The sequence below is a fragment of the Vulpes lagopus genome, chromosome 4, assembly GCF_018345385.1.
Source record: "Vulpes lagopus strain Blue_001 chromosome 4, ASM1834538v1, whole genome shotgun sequence".
In the NCBI taxonomy this organism is placed as follows: domain Eukaryota; kingdom Metazoa; phylum Chordata; class Mammalia; order Carnivora; family Canidae; genus Vulpes; species Vulpes lagopus.
In genome coordinates, this window is record NC_054827.1 from 70,049,741 (window position 1) to 70,061,470 (window position 11,730).

General features: G+C 34.5%; 1 pseudogene; it reads left to right on the forward strand.

Moving 5' to 3' along the window:
• The first annotated feature begins 8,712 nt into the window (after positions 1 to 8,712).
• Positions 8,713 to 11,031, forward strand: LOC121488791 (annotated as a pseudogene).
• Positions 11,032 to 11,730: the final 699 nt, after the last annotated feature.

Genomic DNA, 11,730 nt, shown 5'->3' on the forward strand with positions numbered 1-11,730 from the left:
ATAATAGCATAAAATGAATCAATTTAAAAATTTACAGATCAAATGATAGCATATGCAAATATTTATTATAGTAATCTGGGTCGGGTGGTTGGAGTATTTGTGTGGGCGTTTAGGTAAAACAGTATTGGCCACAACTTATTAATAATCGAAGCTTGATGCTTGGTATATTTATATATTTTTATAATAATATATTAAAAATTAGAAAAAAGATCAATATGCAATTTAAAACTCTGATGAGTTCACAAGCAACCAAATAGTTGTTTCATTTTAATATTATAGTTCAGCAAGTGCATGAATTTCTCTTCCTCAACCAAAATGCAATTAACATCCATGAAATTATACAATTTTCTATTTGCCTTTGCCCACCTATAATAATTGTGGCTAACGGCCATCTAAATTATTCATTTTATATGGTGAACAAGTGATTATTCTTAAAACAGATCCTGTGCTCTTTTAAATTGCTTTTCTTCATTCTCCAGTTGGCCCAGACCATTACTGAGTTAAATGTTTCTTAATGAAGAATACTGCCTCACTGAACTTTGCTTTGTCTGCGAATCACAGGAATAATTTGAAATTCCAAAAGTCCAGAACTGCATCTCAAAATAAGATGGCAAATGCTAAAATTCTGTATCTCCACACTATGGTCTTTTTCTGAAATGTATTTTTTTCTTTTTCCTTTAGAAACAATATACTGTCAGAGGAGTTTAAGATCTTGAAGAGTCTTAAATCTCTAAACCTGGATACAAATAGTCTGTGTGCTGATTATTCTAGGAAGTTGCTTTTATCAATGAAGACCTAAACAGAGCCTGTAATAAAATGAGTAGGAACATGCTGTAGGAGGGGAGAGGGTCAAAAGTGAGGCATTGACTAGTGTTTCTGCTTTGAACCTGCTTTCTCTACTGGTGCTTCCTGCGGAGAAGAGAAGCTGCTGATCAAATTGCCTCGGTCCAAGGCATTGATAGAGTTACACTTTTTAAAAGGTGAGCTCAAACTGTGCTGGAGCCATTGTGCTTTTTCCATTCCTCTTTATTTTCCACTTCCTTTGTGTGCCATCCACTTCCATGTGGTGTGGTCAATCCTGAAGTTGGCTGTACGTATCTAATGATGTCACTTGCCCTTTCGCTTTGATTCTTATCAGGAGGCAGATAGAGAAGATAAAGCCAGTAGTTAAGAAATAGGGGAAGTAAAGGTTTCCTTTACACTGTGAGGTATAGCACAGCCTTTACCAGACCCTATGTCACAGTGTGGGTTTGGCTTGTATGCTAATAATCTGGAATTTTCCTTTGGATACCATTTCTTTCATATATTCTCTCCGTGAGGTGTATGTGTGTTCATGCTTGTTCAAGCAAGGGCCATGAGAGGCATCTAGTGAAATCTTCCTGGTGGGTAGAGTGGGTTAAAATTACATAAAGCTACTACCAGAAAAACATAATTCTCCACTCTACGTGCACACTTAGCAGCAGCATTATTTGAACAGTGTATATATATTTTTTTGTTTAATGGGCTAAAGACTTAGTTTATTTTATGAAATTCTTTTGATGAGCAAATAAGTAATCTTAAATTTGTGGGCCTGACTCAGTGGCTTTGTAAACAAGTGGTGCAAACATACTGAATTGGAACTTGAAAGTCACAAAATCCAGAAACATTTACCTTTATTTTACCCATGTTTGCTTGAGCTTCTGGTTGACACAGCACATCTCTAAGATATGGAAATCCCTTATCCTGCTTTACTTCCTTCAGGTGCTAGGAATTGATTTTGCAGTCAGCAGGAGCCTCGTGCCCAGCTGTGTCCTTTTTCGTTTTTGCCTTTCCTCTGACTTTACCTTCTAGTTAGTCAGAAAGCAATCACAAAACCCCAACAGTGTTGAAATTGTAGTATTCTAAATGTCTCAGCTAGGCATCTCCGAACTTCCCAAACCTCCTGACTTTTCTTGTGATCAAGGACCAATGTAAGCCTAATCAAGTGCCTTCATACAGAGACACTCATTTGGCTAAATTATTATGTGTTGTAATAAAAAAGTAATCATTTTAATGTAAAACTTTTCACTATGGTGATAAAATAAATATTCATGCAATATTTAAATATGAAATAGCAAAATTAAACACAGACACATTTTATTATAACTGATGAATGTAATAAATTCGCATTCTGTGAGTATGCGATTTTTAAATTAGAGTCCCCCCCCCCCCCTCTACTTTGGTTATACAGGAAACAAATTTAAACTTTCTTTCAAGTAATAAGTATGAAAACATAATCAAATGTAAAGTTTGGCTTCTATACTTATATCTCTTTTATCCACATTTGTTCCCACTTATTATAAACCAGAGCAAATGCCCAGGAAAATGGACCTGAAATAAACTTTATTAACTCATATGGATAATAGTACTGAAAAGTCTATGGTGGCCAAATAGATTGGGCTGTTTAGGGTATCTCGTAGATTTGTATGGGGTGGGATATATTTTAGGAATGCAGATACAAGAAGTTTCATAAATCAGATTTCATGCCTCTCAGAGATACTGAGGCCATGGATAAGTAAAATATTCTGGTGGAAAGTATTAAACACAGGGCCAAGGGAGCCACAGTTGGTAATTTCATCGCCTCCAAATATCAAGTAAGGCTTCATCTCTAAACCTACTATGCTTGCTGGGTAGGAATTCATGCTATCTATTTACATATCTTTTGATTTAAAAGATTAAAAAAACAGAAGTCTGAGCTTGATAATTGTGATATACCCAACTTCGTAAATGTTGGCTTTTTTTTTTTTTTTTTTTTGTCAGACCTTTACATAGGCCAAACCTACCCAGGCAAAATTAAGCTTATCTTTCTGAGGAATTCCATCTGGAAATGATATGTAGACACTGGAGTGTTTTTATAAATTATTTATTTATTAATTTTCCACTTAAAAATCCTTTAAAGCTCTTCTACAGTCTATCAATTAAATACTGACTTCTCAGCAGGCCACTTCCTTTCTTCCACAATATAGATCCAACTTCATTTACCTTCTTATATATATTTTTTCCCCATGCTGGTTATTACCTTTCTTCATACTATTTCCATATATTCCACACTTCCATTTTTGTTTCACTGCTCATCTTGAACACTGAGAAAGTTTTTTTTTCTCTGTCTTTCACCCCATAATTGGATTTGTACTTTACTTTTCCTGAAGCACCCAGGGACATTTAGCTTCTCCATTGATGCTTAAGGCAGTTCCTTCTGTGATTATACAGTTGCTTGGGTATTTCATAAACAAAAGTACTCAAACTAAGGGGAACCTTTTAGCCTCAGAACATGCCTAACTTTGTTTAGAATATCAGGGTGTTTTCAGTGTTAGGTATAATGGGGAGTAAGAGGACCGATGTGTACTGAGTACATATACAAGTCTGGGCACTTGGTTTTATTACTGGGACAACTTCAAGTTGCTTTTGATCCTGCCAATGCTCCATCACGTTAATTAAAATAACTGGCATATTTGCACTGTAAGAACTGATGTATTTGCCAGGACCTTGGAGTCAGAGAAACGATACTTGATATATGCACCCCATATCCATTCATTTACATACTACCATGCCCAGGGAATAGCTGAGAAACCTGTTGCAATGGCGCACTTACAGTGTTAAACAAAAGGAAAACTGTTGGCTGTAATTTGAAAAAAAAAAAAAAAAAAACTAAAATGGGTTCTTCTTGGTTATTTTTCTAACAGTACTGAAAATATTTTAGACCTATTTTGCTTATGCAAGGGGTACTATCTCAGAGAATTATCAATTATTTTATGCCATAAATGATGCTAGCTCCAACTGTTTCCATTCCATCAAACCATTTGCTTCTGTCTAACATGCTTCCATTTACTCCATGCATAGAGTCCAGAATTATTTTCATAAAATACATATTGATCATGCTACTTCTCTGTTCAAATCTCCCTCATGGCTTGTTATGTATGACTTTTAGAATTGATTCCATATTCTTACCAAGGTATTAAAGAATCCCTATAAGTTGATTCTAATCTCTCTCTCAGTTATTATCTTCTAAAGTACTACTCTATTGGACAAATTCTTCACCTTATGAAAACTATTTGAAACTGTATCAATCAGAATATAAAACAAGAGATAGAAAGCTCTGTAGGTACTTTAACAAGAAAGAAATTCAATACAGGAAATTAAGTGACTAAAAAACTGGTGGAAATGCTGAAGATGAAAACTGGATTCTCACTCAGGGTCCAAGAACAATTCCCACAGCAAAGAAGAATTGATTCACTAGGGTGGCCACATCCTCTGAAGCCAACATAGGAGCTAATGTCAATCAGAAAACCCCTACCAGACCTGACACCTCACTATCAGAATACTTTGGAAAATAGGCTTAGAACAGAGCTGTATAAAAACTACCACCAAAATTGGACTGAAATTGGTCTCCAATTCATTTCCTCCTTTCAGTTATCATTTTTATCATTGTTTTGGGGAAAATCAACTTCCACCTTTGGGAGAGAACAAGAGTCTCCGGTGGTTGTCCTTCTAGACACCTTTATGTTTCATTTTAAAGTGAGTTTCTTTTCTGATATATCAGCATTTGAGTGAGGTGCTCAGATGTTTATCATACAATCTCATTTAGAAGGAGAGAAAGTGTTCTTTTGTAGAGTAAATAATTTAAAAACCAGAGAAAGATAATTTAAGAGAGTGGAAGACAGAAACAATTCAAAGATCTAAAAATCTTAATTTATGTTGATAGATTTTATTTCAGTTTCCTAATGATTGAGCATCATAAGAAAGATTATTTTGTGGCCTGGCCACTTTATACATGCTATCTATTAATCTTTCAACCACTTTTCATCTACCATCTTGGTAGGTATCCTTAATTTAACAGAAGAAGAAAATTAATCTCAGGGGAATAGATTTTTCCCATGCTTAAAAAGAAAATGTTAACATTAAAAGGTAATTTGGATTGCTAACAATCCTCTTTCTTATGTAAAATAACAGTCATTTTTTACGTTCAAAATTTATGCCAGTAGAAAACATTAAAAACATTATTTTGTTATTGACTTTGCATTGTTTAAAACTGTGGAAGGAAGGTAAACAGAAATAAACATCTTTCAGTTAAACTCAATAAAAAGGTAAATTATTGTGAAAGAACAATTTACATTACTTAAATGGTGTATAGAGGATTATTTGGCAACAACTCAAGCTACTCACTGGGGTAAAGCAATAGTATTTCATGGTGTGGACAATTATTGGTACAATGTGTACTTTTTTCTCTTTAATAATGGCATGTTCCCTTTTGTCACAACTGCACAAGACAGAATAATTAAAGTACATTAGCTACACTGCGGAAGGGACATTTGGTTTTAATCAACATTGGACCATAAGAAAGGCAATTTGCTTTATATTACCATTCATTCTTTGATGCACACATACAGACATATACACAGAATCTGTGCACTGAAAGGCAACTATGTGAAATGCTACGAAGCTTCTCAATCAGGAGTTACACTAAAGCCTAACTAAAATGTAGAAAATGTTTTATGTATTAGAAATCCTTTCTTTTTGATATTTTAGACAGTTGTGTGGCATCCTAATGTAACATGACTTAAAACGAGAAGTCAGTTTTGTAGTGATTATTCCAGAAGCGGAATAGACTATCGACAAAGCCACCTGCCATTCATATGGCAGGAACAGAAACCTAGAACTCACTAGAGAGTAAAATTGCAATGCATATTCATTTTAAGTTAGAACTTTAAGAAATGAGACTGACACCTCTGATTTGTCTAATTCAATTCAGTGAGAAAGTTTAACTTGTAGTTGGGTAGAGTGTCAATGAAACCTATTTCCTATAGGTTTGTAATGTAGGAATGCATATAGATTTCCTGCATGATAAACTAATGTAACCCTATTCCCCCACCAGAAGGATATTGACCGTGTATCAGTTAGCTTTTGTTGCATAACAAACCACTTCAAACATTACAGATTTAAAATAGTGACCAGTTATTTAATTCATGAATTCTGTGATTTGGCAGTGGGTTGGCCTTATTTGGGTAATTCTTGTTTCAGGGTCTCAGTTTTATGTCTGAGCTCAACAGTATGGTCAGCTTGGAAGTGTTAATGTGGAATGACTGCAGCTGGAAGAATGTCTCCTCTCCCCATGGTCTCTCACGCTTCAGTAGGCCAGCTGAAACTTGGTTACATGACAACTGGGCAGGATTCCAAGAGAGTAGAAGTGACTCTGGATTCCTGAGCTCCAGAGAATTGGCATGATGTCACTTATACTACATTATATTGGCCAACCAAGTCCTTCAGCCAGCCCATATTCAAGACCTGGAAAGCAAAATTCCACTTTTAAACGGAAAGAGATTCTAAGCTACATTGAAAGGATGTGAACATAAGGAGGACTGAAAAGTTGTGGCCAGTTTTTCAATCTACTGTACCACATCGGGAAATATATTTTATTGGTGACAGAGTTCTCTTGATAATGAATTGCATGATAATGAAACCTACAAACAAAAATAGGCTTCAGAGGAGGGATGGAGATATATCTATCTATCAATCTATTGATAGATAGATATAGTTCTTTCAGTCTTCCCATAATTTTTTTAATGTCACCTCTGGTTCAGCATAAATAATCTCCTGTGACTCCTAAGTGAGATTCATTCCAAGTACCTCAGACTGCTCTCCAGCAGTTCTACACTTACACCAGTTTAACTTATTTTAACATCCAAATCTTCAACATTTCTGAATATGTCCTTTCTGGCCCCCAGAAATTGATACCCAGAGAATCTCTTAAAAAACTCAGATTATTTTGTTTTCATGTAGTTTCTTACATCTGTATCACTATTCTCAAATTTACTTCACACTTTTAGGTGTGTTCTCTACAGCCTAGGTCTTCCTTGCATAAGACTCATTGCCTTGAAAGTGTGTTTTTACACATAATTTTTACCTTCAATTGAGTTCATTTAAAAATTATATCTCATATGTTTTAAGTATTTGTTGATAGGAATGCTTTTGTTATCTATTCCCATTATAATACCTTGTAGGCAGGGATAATTTTGTATCCTTTGTAGCATTTACTCAATCTACACTTCTAGGCATTAATTATTATTAGTGCTAAATTATCATCTGTCATCTCTCTATTATACACACATATACACATGCAGATATATATATGCATACACAGATATATCTATACATGTGTGTATAAATGAGTATTTATAGATAGAAGGATACATAAATAGGTAAGTGATAAAATAGTTATTGACACTTAAATTACTCATTTGAATGTCAGATATAATAGCAACATATTAATATTTCAATATATACATGGACACAGATAAGACATTTTCTTTTTTTCACACTTTGATATGTTCCTGATTAACAATAATCATCTACAAGTATGTGCATAATAGTGCCCATAGAGAAATTTTAAACATTATTTTTAACTCTTAATTGTAGAGAATGATGTGATGATTACCAGAGGGGAGGGCTGTGGGGGATGGGTGAAATAGGTATTGGGGTTTAAGGAATGTGCTTGTTGAGATGAGCACTGCATGATGTATGGAAGTGTTGAATCACTATATTGTATACATGAAACTAATATAACACTGTATGTTAACTAACTGGAATTAAAATAAAAACTTAAGTAAAAGGTTATTTTTGACAAGAATGAAAATAAACTGTGCAGTCTGAATAAGGAATTAATAAAGTACAAAGAAATATGAAATGAAAGAAGACTCATGAACATCAATGTGCTGCTTTAAGTTTTTTTTTTTTTTTAATCCTCAGTACCTAAATGAAAATGAGAATTAAAGTCATATCCTCTTAGGTTTTTCTATAAAAATGTCTTTGGATAATTCTGAATCTATATAACAATAGTATATAAATATTATAATAGTCATGGTTTTATTATACTTGAAGGCAATAGGAGCCAAAATTCTAAATTCCTTCAGATATCAGAGTATTCACTTAAGATTGGAGAGGTACCCCATTTTTATTTTGATGACTTGTAGTTGGATGTCTCTCATCACACTTGAGCTGTAACCTTTGCCACCTTGAGAGATACTAATAGACTCAGTAGGAGCTGAAACTCTTGTGTCACGTGATCCTGGGGTTAAATCTCTGTTCTGCTATTGAAATATTTTTAGTAATAAGTTACTTAAAAGCCCCTTAGTGCCCAATTTTCTCATCTGTGAAATATGAGTAAGAATCACACCTGTCTTTCGGGTTATCATTAAATGAAAAAAATATATGCATTATAAAACTGGTGAGGCGCTTGTATTCAGTTCAAGATGATGATACAAATATCAGATGAAGTCCTTTAACTTTCCTAATGACCAGTATGTTTGTTATTCTTAGATTTTCTTTGCTTATTAAAAATGGGAATTAAAAATAAATACTTCATGATATTATACATATACATGAATAAAGTAATATGCATACATGCACTTAGAATGATTTCTAGTAAATGACATTCAATAAAAGTTAGCTTTCTTTAAAAAAAATTGGGGATCCCTGGGTGGCGCAGCGGTTTAGCGCCTGCCTTTGGTCCAGGGCGTGATCCTGGAGACCCGGGATCGAATCCCACGTCGGGCTCCCGGTGCATGAAGCCTGCTTCTCCCTCTGCCTGTGTCTCTGCGTCTCTCTCTCTCTCTCTCTGTGTGTGACTATCATAAATAAATAAAATTAAAAAAAAAAAAATCTTGAGACCAAATTGTAGTGATAGACTGTGTTAGCAAGATGCGTGTTGATGACTCTGAAAATCCAGATGACTGTGAAAAGTCTGTGGCATGCGCTGTAAATATCTGTTGTGACACAAGGATCATGAGTCACAACATGGTATAATTGGCCCAAACCATACATATGAATAATAACACTAATAGGTATGCATTCTAGCATTTAAAAAATGAAATCAAAGTCTACAAAGCTTAACATGCCTAAAGGCATTCAATTAGGTGTTCCAGTTTGGTCTTCTGATTCCAAAACTCGTTATTTTTTTTCCTCACTACATGACTCTTTCATTCATTTCTCTCTCTCACACACACACACACTGCAACTAATACTTTTTTGAAACAAGAGACTTAAAAACAAAACTTTTGGTTTAAATTAACTTCTTCTGACTACTGCTCTCTACCTGCTATCATTGATCTGCTTTCACCTATCAGCATATGACAAAATAAATAATCGGAATGGTTTTAAAATAAACATATTTCAAGGAGGTCTTAGGCACTTATAAATTAAAACGTCCATCATGATATTTACAAACTCAAATAAATTGGAAACTACTATCACTTCCAAATTATAGCCCATTTGCAAAGCAAAGAATCTATGAGATTTTATGGGGCATTTCTACATACTCAAGTCATTATTTTAAATTACATTTTTAAAAATTTTATTTATTCATGATAGACACACACACACAGAGGCAGAGACACAGGCAGGGGGAGAAGCAGGCTCCACGCAGGGAGCCCCACGTGGGAACATGAAGGTGGTGCTAAACCGCTGAGCCACCCAGGCTGCCCCCCCTTTTTAAATTACACTTTAATAATAAGCCCAGTAAGCACTCGAGTCCAAGCCTTATCTGAAAGATCATTGTTCTTATTTTTACTAATTTGGCTTTAATTTTTTAATAATTAATATTGGATTTTGCAGGGAATGTAATGCATATAAAAACATGTTTTGTTGAAACCTCCAGCTCTTTTAGCCAGACCAAACAGTCTTCCATGATCCAGCCTAACTCATGCACAGACCAAAGATGCTCTGACCCTTCAACAGTGAATTCTCACATTACCATGTCCCCTTCTGCTTTTCCTGCTTCTCTCCAGCAACTTTCGGGTTCCAACCAGAGCCAAAGGGTTATAACCACCTACAACCAGTCCTCAGCAAGCTCCCTAGGTTCCATATTGCTATCACAGTCTGATTACAGCAGCAGTAAATCCCTTCCACTGTGGACTCCAATTATTGTCAACCCTAAGGTGGCCAACTTATAAATGTTAAACCATCCCAAACTGCAAATCGCACATCAAACTGCATATCAGGGAGTTCCAACCATGAAATACAAGTATCCAAAAAGAAGCTTAATGTCAAGCACTGGAAAGAGAGCTGAAAGTGAGGACAGCCTTCATCGTAATGGAAATCAATGGCTAACATCGGAGGAGAAGATGGGTTGCAGATTGCTAGGATGGCAAAATGTAGAGGCTGTGTTTCGAGCTCAAAATTACAGAGAGGTACAAGATTTACCAATGCACAGTTCTGAACATGCCCCACTGTACGTTCCGACATTACAAGTATGAAGTAGACCATTTTCAAAGGGAGATGTGAATGGTCACACCACATCCCATTCAAGTGCCAGAGAACATGTTGATTGAACTAAAAGACAGATTCTGCAGTATAAACTTCATAGTGAGCGGATAACCAGCCCTTTATATGTTATGCTGTGTAAGTAGAAGCCCAGTTAATTGGACAACTTTCAAAAAACAATGATATCTGACAAATTTTCACTCATCTTTGAAGTGGAGACAGCTTCAGATGTAGGGTTTTTACATGTGTTGCCATGAGCAAAACAAGAGAAGCTACGTACACTGTGCTGCTGAGCATCCTTGTAAAAAGAGAAGAGTGCCAGTGTTTATCTTTAGACAACAAAACAAAAACTTTGAGGGAGACTTGGTGAAACTAGAATACCAGATCTCAGTAGTAACTCCACCAAAGCTTTTCTAGAAAAGAAATAATGAAATGGTGCAATTCAATACCGATTAAAGAAGCTTATAGCATGATAACTATAGACTAATTCTTTTACTGATAAAAGATGTCAACAAGAAAGGTTCTGGTATTTGTAGTTAATAAAGCTAAGTTAATGAGTCACCACACGTAACAGATTAGATGTTACATATAATCCAAACCAAACTCTTCCAATTCCTAAACTGTTACGTGTTCAACCAATTTTCAGTAAATATTTAGCGTTCAACAGGAAAAATTTAGATACAAACCTTTAACCCAAATGGAGACTTCTAGCATCTGGAAGGTCAGTCTGGACTATGTGAAAATGAAAAGCTTGAATAACTATCAATATTGAAAACACAACAGCCATACTATTAATAATATATTTGATTAAATTTTTGAAATAAATCCATATCTCTTAACAGAATATGACTTTATTAGGTAATATAACTGATAATATATATGTAGTTTATACTTATATGTTATACACATGCATATAATATATATGTATACATATAGATGTATATTATTTATCCCTTAACTCTTAAATATTCTAGCTGCTTATACAGTATGTGAAGCCTACAGAAAATCTGAGTTTATAATAGAGAAGACTATCTAAAATGTGGAATTTTAAGCTTTAAGTCATATACATTTGACAATTGCAGGTTATGAGTTAATACAAACTTTTTAAACACATTTAATGCTTGCAATAAGGTTTATTGGTACTGCTTTTTAAATACTGCTTAACCTGTTTTCTCTTATACTTACTAAAATGGTAGAGATTATCAGTGTTCCATAGTTTTATGTCAAAAGAACAAAATTTTGAATATTTAAAACACATTTTTCTCATGGCAAAATAGGTATTATTTAAGTGATTTTTTAAGGAAAAGCAAACAGAAGGTAATTATGATTAATTTTTCTTTCTCTCAATCTTTTGACTCCTTTAAAATTCCTAATTTTCCTATTACTTTATTTTCCATTATATTTATTTTTTAACAAGATTTTTTTTTTTAGAGAGCTTTATTAATTGTGGTAACTTTC